The sequence below is a fragment of the Panonychus citri genome, unplaced genomic scaffold (assembly GCF_014898815.1).
Source record: "Panonychus citri isolate SS breed McGregor unplaced genomic scaffold, ASM1489881v1 Contig00138, whole genome shotgun sequence".
Classification (NCBI taxonomy): domain Eukaryota; kingdom Metazoa; phylum Arthropoda; class Arachnida; order Trombidiformes; family Tetranychidae; genus Panonychus; species Panonychus citri.
The window spans coordinates 4,824,980-4,848,128 of NW_026515543.1; the positions used below are offsets into that span (position 1 = coordinate 4,824,980).

The 23,149-nt window shown below is 29.6% G+C and overlaps 4 long non-coding RNA genes across 14 annotated transcripts; 2 read left to right on the forward strand and 2 right to left on the reverse strand.

Annotated features, from left to right (window-relative positions):
* Positions 1-1,236: 1,236 nt before the first annotated feature.
* On the reverse strand, positions 1,237-4,751 carry LOC128393219 (uncharacterized). Of its 5 annotated transcripts, none has more exons than XR_008326109.1 (6): positions 4,520-4,751; positions 3,907-4,142; positions 3,745-3,760; positions 3,463-3,662; positions 2,543-2,804; positions 1,237-1,746 (listed from the first exon to the last, which is right to left on the reverse strand). It is a non-coding gene; the product is annotated as an uncharacterized LOC128393219 (long non-coding RNA). The 5 variants fall into 5 exon arrangements; XR_008326108.1 differs by having other exon boundaries at positions 3,291-3,662; XR_008326106.1 differs by having other exon boundaries at positions 3,282-3,662.
* Positions 4,752-4,846: 95 nt separating this feature from the next.
* Positions 4,847-8,194, forward strand: LOC128393220 (uncharacterized). The gene is made up of 4 exons (XR_008326111.1): positions 4,847-4,997; positions 5,259-5,445; positions 5,614-5,945; positions 7,222-8,194. It is a non-coding gene; the product is annotated as an uncharacterized LOC128393220 (long non-coding RNA).
* A 3,921-nt stretch (positions 8,195-12,115) lies between these two features.
* On the reverse strand, positions 12,116-17,408 carry LOC128393217 (uncharacterized). 3 transcript variants are annotated; one of them, XR_008326099.1, is made up of 5 exons: positions 17,340-17,408; positions 15,717-17,113; positions 15,340-15,391; positions 14,544-15,247; positions 12,116-13,919 (listed from the first exon to the last, which is right to left on the reverse strand). It is a non-coding gene; the product is annotated as an uncharacterized LOC128393217 (long non-coding RNA). The 3 variants fall into 3 exon arrangements; XR_008326100.1 differs by lacking the exon at positions 17,340-17,408 and having other exon boundaries at positions 12,118-13,919; positions 15,717-16,009; positions 16,129-17,132; XR_008326098.1 differs by lacking the exon at positions 17,340-17,408 and having other exon boundaries at positions 12,123-13,919; positions 15,717-16,594; positions 16,951-17,136.
* Positions 17,224-21,693, forward strand: LOC128393218 (uncharacterized). Of its 5 annotated transcripts, XR_008326102.1 has the most exons (5): positions 17,226-17,643; positions 17,848-18,100; positions 18,217-18,393; positions 18,604-19,709; positions 21,270-21,693. It is a non-coding gene; the product is annotated as an uncharacterized LOC128393218 (long non-coding RNA). The 5 variants fall into 5 exon arrangements; XR_008326105.1 differs by lacking the exon at positions 18,217-18,393 and having other exon boundaries at positions 17,224-17,643; positions 17,848-18,079; XR_008326104.1 differs by lacking the exon at positions 18,217-18,393.
* Positions 21,694-23,149: the final 1,456 nt, after the last annotated feature.

Consider the following 23,149-nt stretch of genomic DNA (forward strand, 5'->3'; position numbering starts at 1 on the left):
CTGATTAATCAGGTAAGGAAACGATGATGAGAAGGGGAAAAATGTATTTCAATTGATGATTGAGATGATGATGATAATTTATTAATCATTTGGCAACTAATCATCAACCTAATCATGATGAGAACGCCTTAAAATCAATTTTACAAAAACCCAACTATTAACAGGGAAGGGAAAAAATATCTTACCTTGTTATTGTCAAGTAATCAAAGTAAAAAGCATAAAAATGAAGCATCAGATAATTTTAGTTCTGATGATGATGTTTCCTCCCATCATCATGCTCCTCATCCTCATCATCTTCAACTCCCATGATAATTTAGGTTCATAAAAATTGAAATGAATGAAAATGAACATAAATTCATTTTCAATGTAACCAAAGCAACAACAAAAGGCATGTCAATGAGTTGATGAGTTGCTTGAGGTTTTTTTGTTGTTGTTGCTCCTCTTTGACAGCTCTATTAAAGCTTTATGATGATGATGATGATGAAGATAATGATGAGAGAGAGGATGATTGAAATAGGGCAACTAATTAGTCTAAATCCTGATTCAAATCTCTCTATCATTCTCATCATTTTCATCTCCATCTCCATCTTGCCTTCCATCATTTGTCAAATGAGAAATAGTTTCTTTGCAAAAATCACTTAACTCTCATCATCATCTTCATCATCTTCATCTTCATCTTCATCTTCATCTTCATTTTCATTTTCATCCTCATCCTTTTGCTTTTGTAAGCAAAATTTTTTTACTATGCATTTGTAATTGTTGATATTGTTGTTATAGCTTTTTAACAGTATCATTAATTTTCACTTAATTGTCTCATCTCAATCTTACAATTAACACGAATTGGTAATGATATTAATTTAACTGTTACCATTTTCATGGAATGATAATAAAGATTCGCAATTTAATTTAATCGTTGCAAACTTTAATTAATCTAATTAAAATAACTTTAAGTTAACTGTTATCTAGAATATATTTGTTTTTCTTTCAATGCTTTTCAATATGTAACCTTAATTGTTGTTATTTATCATTTGATTGATTACCATTGTTTTGATTGTGTTTGTTGTTAAACTGTAACACAAACTGAATCAGTTTATCTCTCTCACTCTCTTAATTAATATTAATTAAGACAACTAGAAGGACAATTAATGATCTATAGTTTAAAACAACAAGATGAGTTAATATCACAACAATTAAGGGATAACAATTAAGCTTTGAAATATTTTTCATTCTAAAAAAAACAATATCAAAAGTAATTAATTATTATTATGTTTGTGCCTAATCATTGGTTAATAAAGACAAACTTACTATTAATATGATTTCCACAATCAAGAGACACTAATTAACTTGATTGTGTGAGAACCTTTGGTTAACAGTCTTAATTATTATTATATTAAGATGATAATAATCATAATAAGATAATCAAACTGTCACATACAAATGGGAATGAAAAATATTTACAAGAAAAGTAAAATCTTAATTAATGTTCACAACAATTAACCATGATGATATAATCAAGAAATTTAAATCATCTGTTCATTGTCACATCTTTTTTGTTTATAAGGGATAAAGATGATGATGATGATAAGCCAAGATGAAGATTCCAACCATTAGGATGATGAAGATTAAAGGTGATGATGATAATATTTACTGTTGGTCATTTCCTGGTAACAACAATGGAAACAGATGGACATTGGGATGGACATTGATACGAAAAATTGAGCAGGAAAAAAGGTAACAATCCAAAAGCTATTGAAAATATAAATAAAAGAGAGTAAAAAATTATTAGATTAATAAATTATTATGTATTCTAATAGGTTAATAAGTTATTAAAGTATAAACATAAGTCACCATAGATAAACATAAAGATGATGTTGATATTTGTCAACTAATTTCCGATCTCAATCAATCCAGGAAGTGACCTTATAATGAATTATATTGATCATATCCTCTAATTGTTATGATTAATATTGAACTTATTTTGATTCTCTCTCTCCAATGTTTATCTTATTATTTTCATCGTTCACCTTTATTAATCTATTGATTAAGTTAATCGTCATCATCATCACCATCATCCATGAAAGCCACAAGCTATGTATTCATGAATTGTTGACACTTTCAATAAAAACTGATCAACAGTAAATTTAATCTCAGTTGATCAAATTTGATTATTGTTTGATTTTCATTGATTTAACTTGATCACTTTGGTCAATATGATCAAAAAGCAACATTACCAAAAAAAAATATATAATAAAGTCAACCTCAGATCAGATCAAAGTTAATGTTAATTGTAAACAATCAAAATCAATTTTTTCACTTCTACTTTAAGTAAATGTATTCAATATAATATTTATGCGATTACTTGAAACAATTTACTTAATTTTCAATGGATCATTAGTAATATCATTAACTTTTAGATTGTCAAAATTTAATAACAATGTTAAGGTCACCAAAATGATAAACACAATAATAAGGTGGAGGGATTAACAGGGTGGTTACATGATACTGAGTTTGATTAGATTTAAAATTTAAACATTAGACTTACAATTTGATTTTTGTTCCCTGATACCTGTAACTTGATTCTGTAAATTGTATCCAGAGTATCATTTATCCCCTTTGTTATCATCCTCATCATCAGAACCAGATCTTATCCTTCACCTCCTCCTAAAAATATAATACATTGGATCCATTGGATTATCATTTGAAAAATGGCAATCTCGTTTCTCTGTTAATGGATGAGTATGAGATGAAGTTTAATTTATCTTTAATCCGGTTAACAGGGTAACAATTAAAGAGAGTATAGTTTACTGAATAGAGAAGGAGAAAAAAATAGGAATAGATTATCAGATAATGATGATAATGATAATGAGAAGATGATCTCTCTCTCTCTCTCTCTTTTTCTATCCTTTTCTCTTCTAAATCAAGGGAGAAAAAACTAATTTTAAACATTGAACATTGTTAAAAGATGATGACGATGATGATGAAGGAGAGAAGCCTGAGAATCAGATTACAGTTAATTGTCGCACTTAATTTTGATAATCATTCATGAGTTTGTATTACAAAACTTTTCCCTGTCAAATGTTAACAACAAATCTGATAGTTTCTGTTTGTTTTTATTTCTCTTTGATATCTTTCTCATCTTTTTAAAGTTTTTTTCTTCTTATTTCATCATCATCATCATCATCTCACATCATTTCACTCATCTGCTTTGCTTCTCATCAACTTTCAACTCCATGTAAACACAACAGAAAAACGCTCATGGAGTATGAATGTATTATTATTACAACAATTACTGTTGATGATGTTGAAATTGCTCTGTTAATTTAACTGGCAACTGTGAATCAAATGGTTCCTATTCATAGATTTACACCTTCCTTTGATTGTCTCTTTCACAATTTGCTATTGTTGTTTGGTTAAATTAATTCATTTTGGTTCCAGGTAAATGAACTTTATCGTTCTAGTTACTTTCTTTTGAGACTTTTCCTCTGTTGTATATCTGGTTGTTGTTGTTGTTGTTACAGATGATGGTGAAGATGATTTTTATCATTTAGTAAACAAAAGTAAACGTTTGTGTTACTTATTACGTATTATTGCAATTACAATTATCCATAACTATCGAGGCACAATCAGTCTAATTGTCTATGATTCTAAGTGTTTACTGGCTCCTGTTTGATGGGACAGATGAATAGCAAAAGAGATAAAGTATCATGAGAAGAGAAATGAAAACAAAAGTATTGCAGTTATTACCTTTTCTACTATATTCCTTGTACAAAGATATTGTCAACAATATAAATAAATGAGAGAGAGAGAGAGGGAGAAATGGGAGCAGCATAGGAAGATAATTAGCTTGATAATAGATCTATGAGCAATTTGATAATAGTAATAATCATGGTAATGGTAAAGTTTTACCTGATGATAGTTGTGGTGATGATTATACACAGAGAGAGAGTTGAAATTAATGGTGAAAAGGATAAAATTGAATGAAAATAATAGCAAATTAAAGGTAAATCCACAAAGGAATGGTTTTTGTAATGTAATTCCTGTTACATGTTATGGTTTGAGTTCCAAGATGCTTCCTACCTCAGATGAATAGATAGACAGGTTTCCATTGAGAAAAGAAGATATCATGCTGACCAAGGAACAATCTACAAGAAATAAGATGAGAGAGAAGAGAGAAAAAAAATCTTATTATAACATTGACCAAGAAACTCGCCTCAAGCTTATACACTCTCTCTACACTAAGATGTAGAAAGGAAACTGTGATCAACAATTATAAAAGATCAGGAGGAATAAAAGAAAAGAGATGAGCATGAAGAAGAAGAAGATGAAATTGGAATAGAAGAAGAAGAAAGTAAAAGATGAATGTTCCAAGGAAAAGCAACAAGGCAAAACTCACAATCTAATGTAAGAGAAGATGTGAAAGGTTTTTCTCTTTCTCTTTTTCGTTTTAATTATAATTTCCATTGGATCATTAGTTTATCACTAAGATCAAGTCACAAATCTTATTAAAATAGAAACTCACCTGAAAACAATACACTGATTGTTATCACATTGATTATCCCAGAATAAATTAAACAAGAGACAAAAACAAAAGACAAAACCAATACATGAGAATATCAACCAATCAACCAGAATCAAGTGATTAATTGAACACAATCAGTCTTAAATGTGGTAAATTGATTGACAATGAGAAGAAAACAATCAGATTAAATTAGATTGTTACAATTCCAAACCAAATGAAAACATGATGAAGAAAAAAATAATTAAAGAAAATTGATCCATAAGGGTTAGTTTGTTAATTGATTTTCTATTCGCAATCATGAGATTTCCCCTTTTTTCGTTTTTCACAAAATTTTAATTTTGTTTACCTTTTGATTGACTTGCACGAATTAACTAATTTAATTCACTAATCAATTTAATCAATATCATTTATCTTTTTTATTATTGTTAATCTCTTTTTCACTGACCATTGGTGTTTCTCGCTCTTCAGTCAAAATAAAGTAAGTGACCATCTTGAAGGTTGAATCTTTTTTCTATAATTATTTGTTAGGTTTTTGCGTGAACATCAAATAAAACTGTTAACCTAAAATCTTTTGGGTTTAATCAGAAATTTCATTTCATTTGATTTTATTTGCTGATCTTCATCATCTTGGTTCTCTCTCTCTCTCTCATCCTCCATCTTCTTCTCCTTTTCTTTGCCATACCTTTTATCTGATATTCGTGGGTAACCTTAATATCATTTTTGTTTTATCTCTTTACAGAAAATTCTCTGAGTCAAATTGGTGGAATTACAAATAATCAATGGTGACCCGTTTAGCCTCAGAGAAAGAGGATATATTTCATCAGGAGAATCAAAGGGAATTTCAATTTCGATGCCTATTCAGACCTTTCAGAGTTGTAGCTCAGAATTATTATCTTACCAATTTCGCTCATCAATACATCTCAATGGTTCGTTGAGACTAAAAGTTTCATTTCAAATTTTTAATTCTTTTTTGGTAATAGAATGAGAGTTTTAAATTTGACGTTAAATCAATTTGTTAAATTTGATTATCATTTGAACTCCACCTTAAAAATGTTCTCTTATTCTTGATTTTCTTTTCTCATACTCTTTTTCAGGCTTTTCATCGTCATGAGCATCTTCATGCTCATCATCATCATCATCATCATTCCTTGGCAATTTTTTTCTCTTTGTTTCGTTTCATTTTTTTTCTTCCTTCATTTGGATCCACAATTCATCAGCTGATCGCGTGCTTATCAGAATCACAAGCAAATCACAATTAAACCTCACCTATGTGAGAGTGGATTGTGTGTTTTCACCATGATAATCAGTGAGTAAAGGTAAAGAGGGAGATAATTTTCTCTCTCACTCACTCACTTTTACTGTAGCAAAAAAAGTGCAAAGAAATTACAATAATTAAGGCTTGGTTAGTTTCTCCATTATAATCAACGTAAGTAGTAATAGTTATCTTTCCTAAATTAATAACGCAAACAAAGCATTAATTCAAACGCAATTAATGTTATCATTATGTGGTTTTGACAATTAAATCTCCGATGATAATAATCATTAAATGATAATAGTGATAATTATCAAATATACAAACAATCAGGTTGATGATTTTCCCTCCAATCCTTTTAAATTAAACTACAAAGTGTTAGATTTCATAAGTAATATGATTAAGTTTAGAAATGAGTTTTAATCAGCTAAAAAGTAATTAATACAATTTAGATTAATTAGAGTTCATAACATTGATTGGAACCCATTAAATTGAGTGTTGATTGTTTTTCCAACAATCAACAATTTTAATGATAATGATGGATCTTCATTATGATCATTCATTCAATGATTTAATCAATTTGTCTTTCTCTTAATTGTTTGGTAACAATTAATTAAAATGATTTGATTTCTTCCTTTTCTTCCTGTTTACATTGCAAATCAAATAATCTCATCTAAATTAGTTAACTGATTAATTAGTAAGATGTTTTAATTGTTATTATAAGATGATTAACCTTTTCTCCTCTTCCTTAATTATCATAACTTGCCATTGATTAATCAAGTAAATACACTAATCAAATCTAAATAAACTTATATACTTAATCTATCCCAATTAAGAGTAAAGTAATTCAACAATAATTAGATCAACATTTAATGACAACAATTAGAGTCTAGACACAGTATGATTAACTTACAATTAAATTGTAAATCACAATTAACCATTAACGATGAGATTAAACATAAAATGGATTAAAGAAAATAAATCCAATGAAATGTTGACCATCAATCAATCAGATTAGTTTTAATCTGATTGATTATCATGAGATAATCACAATAACTAACAACCAAAAAAAAAATAAATAATTATCAATGATTAAGATTAACAATTAACAAACAACCCATTGAGAAAATTTAATTGTCTACTCCCAAGATTAAGAATAACAATAAAAATGATCAATTCAACTAAACGATAAGTTAAATTGATTTAGTTAATGAAGTGATAATGGTTATTAATAAATCTTATCAAATTACCATTAAACGATCAGTAATTTAATTTAAATCTTAATAGTAAACAATCAAAATTGTAAGCAATAAAGTGCAACAATAATTTTTGCTCAATGGAAAATAATTTATTCTAATTTTTTTCACTCCAATCTTTTAACTGTCAACAGCAATTTAATATCGTTCATTGAATCAACAACAAATTAATAAAAATGATGTTTTTTTCACAGAGAATCCAATCCATAGGCAATGGTAAACTTTACATTGGAAAGTCTTATGCAAACAATGATGAGAAAGGCAACAAATAGATTACAATTTGAATGGTAAATGGATAAACAATTGGTTGATAAATTGAAGCGTTTAAAGGGAAAAAAGATCAACAGTGATTTAAGTTTATACTTTAAAGGATTAACGATGAAGATTAAGATTACTGTTTATGGTTGACACTCGTTGGTAACCCAGATAATTGTTATAACAAGAAGAGGAGGAAGATGAAGATGAATGGGAAGGATCAAGGGAAAAGAAGGAGGAAAAAGACAAAGAACCAACGGTGGAAGAGGAAAAAAATGAAAGATTTTAGGATGAAGATGAACGGAAACAGTTGAATATGTTGATCGACAATAACAGTAATAATACTCATGTAGTATGATGATGAAGATGAAGATGAAGATGGAGATGGAGATGATAAAGGTGTGTCATCCTCTTACTTTTCTTTTCCATTTTTGTCTCTGTGGATGAAGAGAAAGATCAACAACGAAAGCAATTAATCCGATGAGGATGTTGATCGGCGGTGGTACCAAGAAGAAGAGGAGGAGAAGAGACAGTTTTTTGTATTCTAATGGGTGGCAAAGGTATTAAGGAGACGCTGGTGGTGGTGGTGGTGAAGGAGAAGGAGGATTTTGGAGAGGGTAACCCTGGGGAATGTGATGAGGATGATTATTATTTTCCTCTCTCTCTCTCTCCTCTCCTGCTAATTGAAAAGAAACTAATAGAATATATAATTTATGTATAAAAAAGTCAATCAACCAATCTTAAGGTTCATCCTCATCTTTTTCATCAATATTCTGTTTTCATCTTTATCCTTATCATCTTGATCATCTATTTGATGGTCCATTGAATTAATAAATCAACCCTAAATCATATCATTATTATTTACCTTTTTCAAAGGGAAAATCATATGGTTGATTTTTTTTCAAACTCTAATCAAGTTAATGAAAAATATTTTCTGTTAATGATCAAATTGATGGTGTGATGATCAAGCATCATATTTGCATGCGAAAAGTGAAAATTATGCTTAATGGTGAGGATGAAGTTGTTCATCATCATCATCATCATCATCTTTATCAAAAGCAGCATCATTTTTAATTTATATATATTTCTTGGTTAAAGTATTGATTTAATGAAAGAGAAACAAATTATTAACATCCAGATGATGATGAGGATGATAAACAAGATGAGAATAAGACTAATTTGGTGAAACTAATTTTCTGTTCAATATTTAATTTATCCATTTATTTGGAAACAAATTTTTCAGCTCAAAAGATGAAGACATAGATAAAGATGAGGATGCTAAGAGGGTGATGTAGGAGTGATGATAAAAAGTGAGTAAACATGAAGATGAGGGAGCAAAATGATATAATGTATTAATGTTAGAAATTTTTTCCTCGCTTTTTTCAATTGATATGATCAACAATCAACTTGAAAGAGGATGAAAAGCAAAGGTCCATTGAGAGAGAGAGAGAGAGAGAGAGAGAGATAACTAGGAATGACCTGGGATATTATCATCCTCATCCTCATCATCCTTATCATCACCTCGAAACTTTTTCAATATAAATAAATATAAAAAAGGGAATCAACGATTTGTGAAAGATCAACAACAATATCAATTGAATCTGAAAGTAAATTAACAAAAGTCATCGGCGTAAATGAATGATGATCAATTGTGATTAACATAAAATTGAACACAATGGACAACAATCAACCAACAATTTACTCAACCATTAAGAGACTTACCTTAAAAAAAAGGAGACAACAAGTTCAATGGTAGCAACAATCAACACGAGAAAAAAACGATAAAGTTAATCATAAATCATGATCACTATTCAGAAGTTGATTCACAAAACTATTTCAATTTGAATCTAAGGTGTAAACAATCAAGGAAAATATTTCACAACAATTTAACAACAATTCAATTTCCATCTCGAAGGTGAAGTAACTTTTACAATGAAAATTGATTCAAATCACTGGACCAAAATCAAATCAACTGACCATTGTTGTTGGGTCAATATAATGGATTCTAAACCTAATAAAACCATAGAAATATTAACAATTTAGATACAACAATTAACCAATTTAACCATGTAAATCATATTGCTCGTTGGGATAGTAAATAAATGTTACTTAATTGTTGAATTAACTTTTTTAAACCACCAAAGTTTAGATAATTGTTACCTTCATTGTAATTAGAAAATTGCGAAAAAAGTTAATCAATTAACTAATCAATCGTGTGTGTGTCTGTATTTGTTTTAAGTTTCTGATTGTGTGAGGTAAATCAATTAAATTGCAAGTGATTAACCTTGCACAATTAACGGTAACTAAATTACAAATAGTAAAACTTAGTAACTGTGAAAACTTTTTTTTGTTCATTTCAATTGTTTGGGAATAAGAAAAACAAACAAACAAATGATTATAATTAATTGTAATCAACTCAATTCAGTTTATTATTATTGTGTAGTAGTTGTATCATCAAATTTAATTGCAAACAATATCCCCAATCCAAAACACGCAATAAAACAATCAACAATTAAGTAAATTATTGGAAACTTTTTTGTTCATACTTTCATCCAAACGTAATAGTATTTACAATAGTTTAAGTTTCTTGATAATTTAATTACAGAAAGCAACAATTGTTAGTTAACAATTTAGGACAACTGTTCAAATATCAACAATTAGGAAAACATCATAATGATAATCATGATGAAAATTAATGTTAATCATTTACAATTAATTCATTTTCTACCCACAGATTGTGTTAAACGTTGAACACGTTGGATAACAAAAGGTAAACACAATTTACATTGAGAATCAAGTTCGTGAGTTAAGAGATTAACCAGAACTACAGAGATGATAATTAAGATGATGATGATGATGATGATGATGATAATGAAGATAAGGTGAATTAGTGGTTTTCTAGAGGACACATAATTCAAAAAGGTAATATCATAAACTCTGAATTCTCATGTTCCGAAAAGTCAATGTAAAGGTAAAGTTAATCACGAAAGTGAATCTTATGCTTTCTTGATTTTCCATCATCATTATTATTATCATCATCATCATCATCTTCCTTTTTCATCTCAGTATGTTTGTCACAGAAGTGATTATGGATAATTGCCCTAAGGGTATTCGGTAAGAGGATGAGTAACATATTGAGATTACGATTGTTGTTATTTCCTTTTCCACCATCAAACTTATCTACCATCAATTAGGTAACCAGAGTGAAGATGAATATCAACCTAATCATTATAAAAGTCTTAACAATCAACTAAAATGTCATGAAAATTAACACACACACACAGAGCGAGAGATAAACTCATGCACTGGACTCGCGTGGGTGATGATGATGTACACTAATTATCATTATAATCATCAATTAAATTTGTAAATTCTGTTAGTTTTAAAATGGAAACCAGAATATATTAAGAGCAAGAGATGATCTAATTTACATATTTTCCATCCTGTATTCATATTACTGTACAATTATAATCATCTTCATACTAATATTATGATTATAACAATTACAATATCAACATGGGCCACACAGTAACTTACCTTTTGGCCAGGTTATTGTTGTGCTTTGTTTATTATTATGGTTAAACTTTTACAATAAAAATGAATTTAATTAACTTTGAAAATCTCATCAACAATCAACAACAATAACAACAATTAACTCCTCCTCTTTAGCACGTTTCAATATCAAATAGCACATCAAGTCCTCCTCCCCCTCCCAGCACTACTGAATCTTGATGATGAAGATGGAGTTGAATGATGATGATGATGATGATGATTGGATATGGTGTTTGTTGGCTCGTATATTGCCTGGAGGAAGATGAGGAATAAATTATTTGAATAAATTGAAATGGTAAATTTTTATCTTCCAATGGACAATCAACTAATAATATATATATACGATATTCACTTGACTGATATAACTGAATCATTTCAATTAACTTAATTGTTAGGGTATGTTGATCAATTCATTTAACTGTGATGATTGATAAAAGAGTAAGTGAAAGATTCAAACAGAAACTTAACAATTAAACTAATCAAATGAGATTATAAAATATTCACAGTCACAGTTATTATTAAATTAAAATTACTAATTGATTGTAATCTCTTTAATATATCTCAATTGTCATAATACTAATCATGGTAATCAAATTAATTCTACTCATATTGTTACTGTTAATTCAGTTGATAAATATACAGGAAAAAATGTATAACAAAACCTCAGAAAATTAATTTAAAACAATTGCTATTCAATTGTAATCATCCAATGAGAAGATAACGGTAAATCCTATTTTCGGTCCAACTGTCAACAGAATTAAATCTCAGGGAAAGAGAGAGAGAGAGAGAGAGAGAGAGAGAGAGAGATTTCTTTTTATCATCTTTATCATCATAAATTTATGAACAAAATGTTCATCATCATCTGGTTAGTGCAACTTGAAGCTTTGCTATTGTCTCATCTTCATCTTCCTCCTTCATATTGACATAAACTTAACTTTCACTTTATTATTATGGTAAAAAAAATATGATATTTATGAAGATGATGATGGAGAGGACAAAGACAAAAGAGTGAGTAAGTGTGAGAGAGAATCTGGATAATGGATTCTGATGGAAGCGGATTTATCATCTTTGTCTGTCTTCCTCATCTTCATCTCTTTTCCTTCTTAGTGTTTACTTTAAAAACTCCAATCCAAATTCATATTTCTTCCAATAAGATAATCAACCAAGAGAAATATGATGAACCGAATTAATAATAATAACAACAGATTAAATAGATTCTCAGAAAACATGATAATATCTGTGAAAGAATAAGAAGATAAACAAGACAGAATATTATTCCCTTGGAACATATGAGAAGAAGATCCGAAAAGAGAGAGAGACAAAGAAGATAAATAATAAAAGAGGGAGAAGATATTTAATAAGTAAACTTATTAAAATTGTTCATATAATCATATTAATCTCAATATGAATATAATACTTACACTCTAACGGTTAATACATCACCAGGATACTTACCCTTTTTTTTCATGTTATTATATTTCAACTTGAATCTAAATACTAAATAAGATGAAGGAAAAAATTGGTAACGGTAATCAAGGATTAATATTGTTCTTGATGGAAACAACCTGGTTAAGCTTAACCATTAATCCGCTCAATCGAACTTCTTTTAGATTGTAATAGTTGAGCCTTCTCATTGTTATTATATTATCATAATAAACTTTTGCCTGGTTGATTCCAATCCGATTCCTCTTGTTCATTGTAATCGTTGTTGTTTTCAAAGGTAGATAACAATTGATGAACAAAATGATGATGAGGATGATGATAAAAGCTAATCTTTAATGTGTAATCCATTTCTTTATCTTCTCCATTCCAATTACATGTATGTATATTATTAGGTTTACACCATTAGTTGAATTTACCTATTGTGATTAGATTAATTGAATGATAATCATGATAAAATATAAATAAATTCATCTCTCAGTCTCCCTTTCTGTGTATTCAAAGGGATTAAATTGAGAAGGAAAAAGTTGCATTTAAATTGAATTAAAAGTGATATGCTTTTAGTTAGATTGTTATCAACAATCAAATTTGATTTAACTCTTTCAACAATCATGATGATAATTTAAAGGGATCAACAATTTACCTGTTGTATCAATAGTTACCTTTGTGTTTGTTTTCTCATCCAATCTATTGATATCTCATTGGAAACGCTTTAATTATTGATGATCATCAATGTCTTGTTCATCTATTTGCTGATCCACGAGTTAATCTCATTCAAATCAATTCTTGGGACATGATTGTATGTGTTTATTTACCTGAAAACTAACTGTTAAAGTTGCATAAGTTACACAATACAAAGGTAACAAGAAAAATCATCTGCAAGGTAAATGATTCGTTGACATTTGATCCAGATTCAATATTGAATTCAGTTCAGTTTGAGTGTTTAAGTTTTTTTTTTGCTTCTGTACATTTGGTAAACAAATGAGATTGAATTTCAAAATCTCTCAGTAACTGTTGTTAACTTTGATTCTTACAAATCATCATCATCAAAATATAACCAGGAAATGAGAAAATAATTTAATGTCATTCATGCAAAATAACAGGTAGATATGTAATTTTTGTCATATTATTATTTGGTCATCAGATTTCATCATTATTTTCATGGAGCGATTCATTTAACCTGAAAACAAATCATCAGTTAAATATGAAACATATGTGATGTTACATGATACAAATCAAAATAACTTTTGTTGTTTGTTTGTTTATCTGCTTGGTGACTTATCCTAAGGATTAGGATTTGAATTCGGGCTTAACAAAATTAGTATGACAACAATAATAGTCACAAAAAAAGACAGATAAATATAACATTAAAAGCATCGTTTTTGGATGAAGAAGATAAATTTTGTGTAGTGAGAGACAAGATTATGGTTGATGGAAAACAGTTCATGGGAATTGAATGAAAAGCTTATGTTGTGAATCTTATGCAAAAAAGTTAAACCGAGACATCTAAAGACAATGGGAATATATTATTCGGTTTACATGTTTACAGAATTATTATATCTATCATCGTTTTCATTTCATCTCTCAGCTGAGTTTCTCTCTTTCTTTTTTTTTCTCCATCAATATCATTCCCACTAAATCCAAGCTGAAATGAAAGAGAGAGAAAAAATAGAAATAAAATGTTGCAAGTGACAGATAAATACACAGAGAGATCAATCAAAATAAAAGGATAGGGAAAAGCGGGTGAGGTCGGAAGATAGAAAAGAGTATGATTCATGTAATAATATGGAACTGAAATGGATCTTATTTCAATCAAGTTAACCATAACCATGGAATAATATGAAATAGAAATGAACACACAGAGTTACATAGAGGAAAAGAAGGAGAAGAAAACAAAACAAAGTAGAAAAGGATAATGATGATGAAGGATAAGGAGAAGAAATTAGTAAAAGAGATAAAGTGATGAAGACTTTGCGAAGATGAAAATGTGAATAAGATTGTCAATGAAGCATAGAAATTGGACAATTAGGGTAGTGAGTAAGATCTTTTATCTTGCTTTTCTATTATTAAACAAGAAGATGACCAGACAAAGAAGAAAGAGAGAGAGAGAGAGAGAGAGAGATGAGTTTATATGAGAGAAAAGCAGGTCAGAGAAAAAGAGTAAATGAAAAAATGGACAAGAATATGGTGAGAGTTGGATGATAAAAGAAAGAAGAAGATAAAAGAGAGAAAGTAAATGTATATGTAAATATTAGAAAATGTCTATTACCTTGAATGTGTCCGAAATTAGTGAAGGATGTAGGATTGATGAGCTATGGATGGATAAAAGATATACAAGTAATCCCCAAGTGATAGCGTTATCCATGAAATAGAGAGAGAGAGTAATCTAAATCCATCTCATCTCTTGATCTTTTTCAGTAGTTTCTTTATCCTCCATCTCCATGTTCAATTGTTGTCTTTTTATCTTCTTCCTCACCATGTTGACTTTTTTATTATTCTTTTTCTCTTTTCCTCTCAATTCTTTCTTTTCGTTGTAGCAAATTGAACTTTTCCATCGTCATCTTTGCTCCTTTTTAATGAAAAAAAAGATATTCTCTTCCTTTGAAACTCTCGATTCTCTTGAAATGTTGTGTAGCCTAAAGGTGTAGACCCCATACGGAACCGAGATCACGGGAGTGGTTACACTATTTCTTTTTCCAAATTTGATTTTTTGCTCTTCATTACTTTAAGTTTCTTGTTAACTTGTTGTTTCCTTTTCCACTTGAAAAGAAGAAGAAAATAATGTTCTAATTTGGTCAATTCCTTGAGCTTTTCTCTTTTTTTCTCCAACATTTTCCATCTTATTATTTTCTTCTCAATCATCGTCATCATCGCCAGAGTCTAATATCATCTTTTCGGTCTCCGCTCCGTTTCCCATTCTCTATCTCTCCTACTACAACTACTGTGGCGATACAACAGGTAAGCAACATAAGGCTAATGGTTTTAAAGATAATAATAAGAAGAAAAAAATTAATAGACATTCGATAGTTAATGAAAAAAGGTAAGAACAATAATCAACAACTCACCTTATGAGAAGGTAAATATAACCATTGGAAAGAATTGAGTTGATCTATTAACCTAAGAGAATGGAAATAAACAAAGAAAATATCAAGAGAAAAGGAAATTTTTTTTTCTTTAAAAGAGCAGAGGAAGATAATTAAATTTGAGAGAATTAACTTTGATTTAGTTAAGGGTTTGGCTTTTTGGGTTAATGGTTTGAGATGTTTAAGGTTTGATCAAATTGGGAAACAAACTGTAAGTAATTTTGTATTAGATGGAAACAAATAAATTGAACTGGATTAGGATTAGATATTAAAAGGGAAGTGGATATTAACTATTAGTGGGAGGATAAGGGAAAGTTATTGTTATAAATTGTAGGTTAATTGTGAGAAATATTGTTTACAATTAAAAAGCGAGAGATACTTGAAAATTCAAGCTCTTTTAAAGATGAGAGATGAACACAATCAATTAAATTGTAGTCATGATTAACAGCGACCATTGGATTAGTGGAATTGGTTTCAATTGATTTGAGTGAAAACCATGAGAATAATCATCTTCATCTCTCCATTATTATCATCATCTTGTTGGTCATCAATTTAAGATTAACAATTGTTTAGCTCTTCATATGGATGAACTTTCCGATTGTGTTGTTTTTAAATATTCCTAAGGTGATTATCCGTGTAGACAGATGAATCTCTAGGAAAGAAATAGATAACTAATTATTAATTTAAGCGAGAGTGGGGGAGAAGATGATGATGGAGAGGATTGATGATTAAAGGCGAAAGTTGAGCCTGAAAATAGAATTTCAAATGTACAGTTGCTGATGATGGAAACACGCGTATCACGAACATCTAACAAAGGCCTTTGGTTGGAGAAGTTGTTGCCGAATGTAAATGAGAACGTTGAGGTTAAAATTGATCGGTTCTTTTTCTTTATAGTCTCTGTTGGATGTTCTTCTCTTTTAATATCACCTTCATTTCGCTTTCGCTTTTCTCTTTTTTTACCATCTTTCCTATGGAGCGTAATCGGGATCTCTCATCTTCCTCCTAGTTTTCTGTTTTTTTTTTCATTCTCTCTTTGTGATAGAAACCATCATCTTAAGTGTGAAAATCTAAAGGTGCCAATTTGGTGAACACAATTACGTGCTTGACAGCCATTAAGTGGTCGTGGTGTTGCTGCTGCTCCTTTGGTTAGTTTCTGTCATCATCATAATCGTCAATCGTCATCCTCTTCTTGTCTATATACTCTTGAATTATAACAGTTGTTGCGGTGAGAAAGAGCCTGATAGATAATAAAAAGATAAACATTACACCGATGAGGCCGATGATTTAAAATGATGAGGAAGATGCTCATTGATAGCACAATAAGTAAAGGTAATAGTAATAAGGGAGAGAGAGAGAGAGAGAAGGAGACGGAGAGGGAGAGAGAAGGAGACGGAGAGGGAGAGAGCGACAGCCAGAGAGTGGAAGTGAAGTGGAGTCTCTTTCATCGGTGTGTCTCCTCTGTCTCTCTCTATCATTTCTAGTGTGTTGAGTGTTGTGTGAAAACAAGAATCTGGATTTGCACAGGTAAATGGATAAACGAGGTTGATGGCAAAGAGAAGGAGAGAAAGAAGAGAAAAAGAAAAGAATACAAACCAAAATGAATGAAGAGAGAGAGAGAGAAAACCGAAACTTCTAAAGAAAAGGTTGAAGCGATGATGAAGTAACAGTTGAGATGGAAAACAGAAAAGGCGTAACACCAGAACCAATGTAGTCCAAAGGAGGGAAATATCAATGGAAGAAAAAGTAAATTGTTACCCTAAATCATTGGAAGAAAAAAACAAATAAATCGAAAATGAAAAATACATTAAATGATTATTATCTGTTCATCGCCCGGGAATGAACACCAACTGTAACCATGGAAACAAAATTGACCGAGAAAAGAAAATTTTATTCACATGTTTACATTTGTGTCTATTCATTTTCTGTAAGAGTGAAAGGGAAAGAAAATGATGATGATGATGATGATGGAAATTGAGTCATACAGAACATATAATGATGTTAGAGAGAGAAACTTAATAATTTATCCAAAGTGAATGTTTCCCCAAACCCGATGAAAGAGCCAATGGTCAGTTTATGTTAAGCTCAATTCTGTTTTCTCTTATGGATTTTATTTGTTAATGTGAATCTTTTTTTCTTCATTACATTTTTTTCCTCCATTCGCTTCAATTTGGATAATGGTCAGTGAAACACCTCTAGTCTAATAGCTTCCATCGACTGGTCATCCCCTAAAAGAAAACTGGACAAGCCCAATGAATGGTATTCCATATCAATAAATATCTCCTAAAGGTAAGTATCCCAATGGAAAAGATTATAAAAACAAAAGAGATTAAGTAACAAAGAAAATGTTCTCTTTCTCTTCTTTACCTTTGCCTTTTCCTCTCTTTCTAATATTCTAATACAGAAAGACAGCCATATGTTTACCATTTACTCTACTCACGCTTTCATCTTAAACTAATTCTCCCTTTCGAATATCTTTCTGTTCTTCCATAGGTCATTTTCCGATGGAATTTTTGACCCTCTGATTTTGGATCCTTACTCTCGTTCTCTCTCCAATCATTATCATAGAAAATTATATCAACAGTATCATTATAGTTGATTATAATCATCATCTTCTCTTCAGGCCCAAGAGTCGGTTTACCTTTTCTCCCTTGTGTCTGTGTTCTTGTTTACTCACAACTTTTCACCTTTTTTTGGCTACATCATCATCATCATCTTCTCACAGGTAAATCCAATCAACTGAAAGGTAAAAAATAGCTTAAGGTTATAATATAATAATCATAATTGTAATAATCAATTCATTTAAACGCTTCTCTTTCTCTCTCTCTCTCCAATTACATACTATCTCTTTTTTTAATTTAGTTTCTCAAATCATCATTTTACAGTTTGGATTACAATTAGTTAATAATTTCCAACTATAACCAATCACTTTGATCATTTACCATCATCCTTATTACTATTCAAATCATTTCTTTATAAATATATCTCTCTCTCACCTCGCTAGTATCATTAATCATCAAGTCTTAACTTACCTTAAAGGTAAAATTTATTTCTTGACCTTTTACCTTGACCTGTTGGACTCACTATCCATTTATAATCAATAACACTTCACGTCTTTTGCTGTTAATTAATTTTTCATCTTCTCAACTAACAACATAACATAAACTATCATCATCTCTTAACCATAATTACTTGAAAACAATCAATTTCAAAGCCTAATGATGAGATTATCTCACTAAACTCATTTAGATTACATGGAAAAAAGCAGACTGACAAAATCATCATCTTCATCATCATATCAACTCCTATGGATAATAAACTCTGGTCTAATAATAATCACCATCATCCTGATGACGTTTCCTCCATAACGATAAAGAAAATGATATAATCAGGATAATCATCATGATCCATGTAATGAATATGTTACATACCCAAAGCTCATATAGTTATCAAGATAATTGTGATGATAATAATGATCCTAATCATAAGAGGACATTGATACATAATTATGATTATAAAGAACAAGAAAAAAAAAGTGTTGGTCAAACGTGAAAATGTTAATTTAACATTGAGAATATGCAGTTAATTTGATTTGTGTGATTCCTCTCAAATTTTGATGACAATGGTCAACAAAAAGATCACTGCGAAACCAAAGGAAAAGGTCACATTAAAGGTTATATATTTTCAGGCCATTAGGTTAACATTTATCTTCACACTCAACTGATGATAACATTTTCTTAATAATAGTAACTTAAACTAACTATTATCCATCTACCACCCAAACACCATCACCACCTCATCCCCTGTTCTTTCATCATCAGAGATCATCATTTCACCTTCTTTTCAATGTCCATCAAATTAATGACCAGTTTTGATTGTAGAATGTCACATGAGAACAATATTATTACTCTGGTCACCATTTTATCAGTTCAACTTGAACGAACCAACGAAAATGAAGAAAAAGAAACTCACCTTGACCATTATCATCACCATCATCTTCCAAAGGACTACTTTAATCCCTAATTGGCTAATTCAACATAATATCAAGTTCACCTTGATCCTGAATACATCAACCTTTCCTCATCCATTAATAACAATGGTCCAATGATGATAAGGGAAGTGATTGTAAAATCCTTTAGATATGTTTGCTTATGTAAAGTGTTCATTATTTTTTCCTCTGATACAATTTCAGTTAATTGGATAAATAACAAAGAAAGATGAAGATAAGTTAAGGGGTAGAAAAGGATGATAATAAGATGATAATGGTAATTGTGTCTCTGAATAATAATGAAAGGGAGTTGTTTAAATAATGACAATGAAGATATTGAAATAATATATATTTATCCACATGAAAGGTGAGTTTGATTAATAATAATATTATCATCTCTCTCTCTCTCTCTCTCTCTCTCTCTCTCTCTCTCTCTCTGATATCTAATTTAATATTTGGCGAAACATGATTATCATGATTATCAGTTGATCATCAACAAAGTATATTATATAACCTAAAACTTAATCAATGAAAGTTTAACCTTAATTATATTGTTTTACTTACCCCAAAGGAGATGAAGATGAAAATGATTAAGATGAAGGGAATAAAAAAGATAAATAAATAAATTATCTGGGAACCAAAAGGAAAGAGATGAAGATGAACAAGTTTCTTTTCTTCCTTTTTTCATCTTCAGTATCTTCTCAGCACGTGTTGTGTGATGTTTAAGGAGGAGGATGTGAAGGCGGTGGGTGAGTGGGAGTGAGAGGAGGAGATGATAATGTTAACACGCTTAAAGTGTAAACATAAATAAAAACAATAACAATGATGATATTAACACGCCCTTTCCTCTTTTCCCCTCCCCACGCCCTTTTCCCAATGATGAGGAAGATAATAATTAATGACTAATAACAATGATAATTCCGCTTTTTTTTTGATATAACTTGATTGTCAAAATGATGATGATGCTCTGGTGGTTGAGGAAAGATGAACATGTGAAAAAAGGAGTTGATGAGAAATATTTTATTCTTGTGGTCATTTATTTTTTCATCTTCGTTGATTTAAGATGACAACATAATTGTTGATAAATTGAGTAAAAATTTTTCATCATCCTCATCATCTTAATACTCTCTCTCTCTCTCTCTCTCTCTCTCTCTCTCTCTCTCTCTCTCTCTCTCTCTCTCTCTCTATCATCTTTTGTCCTCCTCTTATAATAAACTCTTCTTAGGAAGAGCATCTTCATCTTCTTCATCTTCTTGACCGATCATCTTTATCATCTTCTTATTCCACTCAATTTGTCTCTCAACATCATCTTTCGTTTCTCTTCCCACTTATCATCAAATATGATATTTAATCATCAACATTACAATTTAATCACAATTAACGTAAAATTATCAGAGAGAATTAACCAAAACAAAAGCTTCAGGTAATAAGAAACATTTTCTACCTGTTCCTTTGAAAATCTCACCTTTTAATCTTGATATTTTTTTTTGCTTCCATTGAAAAGGTTTATCATCATTCATCATTATCTTTTCATTCATGATGAATACAAAAGGGAGCAGAATGATTCAAATTGCTATGAATTGTAATAAAGGGAGAGAATCGAGAGATGAAAAATAATAACAAAATCCTCATTTTTTGAATCCTCTTTTCTCATCATCTTTGTCATCTTCATCTTCATCCTCATCCTCATCCTCATCTTTTTGTCAACCAAAAAAAACTTAATTCATAAAAATTAGACTTATAATGATTGAAACATATTCCCAAAAGCAACTAACCTGGGAAAAGTTTGTTTTTTTCAATTTAACCTTATTTTTAATTGTTCATTTAATTTGCTAATTTAATTCATTAATAATTAACTTTCTCAAATTCATCATCTAATTAATGATTCAGACAATTAATGACAATCAACTTTGTTTCATTTCTTTAGACTCATCATCTACTTTAGGTTATCCTCATGAGGAGTTATCATCATGATTAGGAAGACAAACTTGTCATCATTATCATCATCTTGATTTACTAATGACAATCTGATCATGATTACTGATTTAATCTGATTCACATAAATTTCATCAGTTTATTTTTATATTGAAATGAACGTTGTTTGAACCTCATCATCAGAAAATTAATCTTTAATTGTTGTTAATTAAATATTTTCATATCTACTTTTTGTACCTAAGCTGCTTAACTATTGATGATTTTAATTGTTGATTAGTTTGGGCTTAATGTTAAATTGTCCAATATTAAAGTATTCACTCAGTTGGGTGTAAATTGTTTACATACTTTAAAGCTTAACAATTAACTAATGACGATTGTATTTATTGATAATTGTTGGACACCAGAAAACTATAAATAAAAACATTTTATTACAATGTTGATCATTGAAACGGATTAATGACCAACAATCAAGAGAGAGAAAAAAAAATTACCAACAATCAGATTAACTCAGCATGTAAATCCGTTAATCAGCTCATACAATTAGTAAATCATTTGAGTTAAAGTCAAATAATCAAAAATAATTACCCTAATTATAAATGATTCTTGGTGGATTATGATTGTATTTTAAACTAATACATGAGCCTAATTAGTTAATGACGTTAAATTGCTCTAATAAATTAAAAATATTAATGATAATCCTTAATTGTTGTTGGTAAACAAACAAACATTGAGAAAACAATAAACACGAAAAAAAAAATCAATAGTGAAATGAATTTTAAATTGTCGGAAATTCAATTAATGAGATCCAATAAATAATCAAGTTACTAAACAATCAATAAAAAGTAAAAACAACAATAAAATCAATCAGTTTCTCATATGGATTTTGATGACCTAAACGCTAATTGATGCAATAATAGATTGCTTCATTAAGGAAATAGTTAATTACTGATGATTAAGATAAAATTAGTTATGACAAATGAGATGAAGATTGTAAAGTGATCAATGCCAAGACTCATAAACATTAAAAGGAACCTTAAGGTTTTATTATGATGATATTTTCAAGATGAACTGAAAAGTTAAACATGATGAAGATAATGAAGATGAGGAAGAAGATGAAGATGAAGATGATTATCAAGAGATGATAATATTACCCTTTAATCATAATGGAAAAGGGTAACATGTTTTAACCAGAAAATGATGAATTCTTGGTAACTTTGAACCTGGAAAATAAAATTCAAGGTAAAATTTTCAATTCAAAGTAATGAAAACTTTTTATTGTTCCCAGAATCCGTTTAGGGTTTGGTCATTATCTTTATCCTCATCATCTTGACCAATGGAAAAAGACAATGTTTATCTTATACTCACATTCACATTCATATAATTTATTATTATATTTCAATCAACATTTTATCATCTCATTCACAATCCCTATTATTATCATCATCATCATCATCATGATCCTTAACTGTTGGTCATAAGTTGTGTCCATCTAAAACTTTTACCAATAATGATCATTGAGTAAAAGGAAAGACTGATTTGATAGAAAGAGAGAGAGAGAGAGAGAGAGAGAGAGTTTATCATGATGATGAGGATGATAAAACATCTTCATCTTTTCATATTCTAACTTATAAATTACAGTAATAAACATGAAATAATAACAAGAGATAAGCATCCGGGAAGGAAGATGAACATTTGATGAAGAAAATTTTTCCATACTCATCATCATCTTATCATCTTTAATTTTACACAATTTAATGATAATCTATTATTACAATTGATTTCTTTATTATCTCTCAACTATTACAATCAATTTCATTGATTTCCATTGAAATAAATTTACAACAATTAGCTGATAATAGTAATATTAACTTG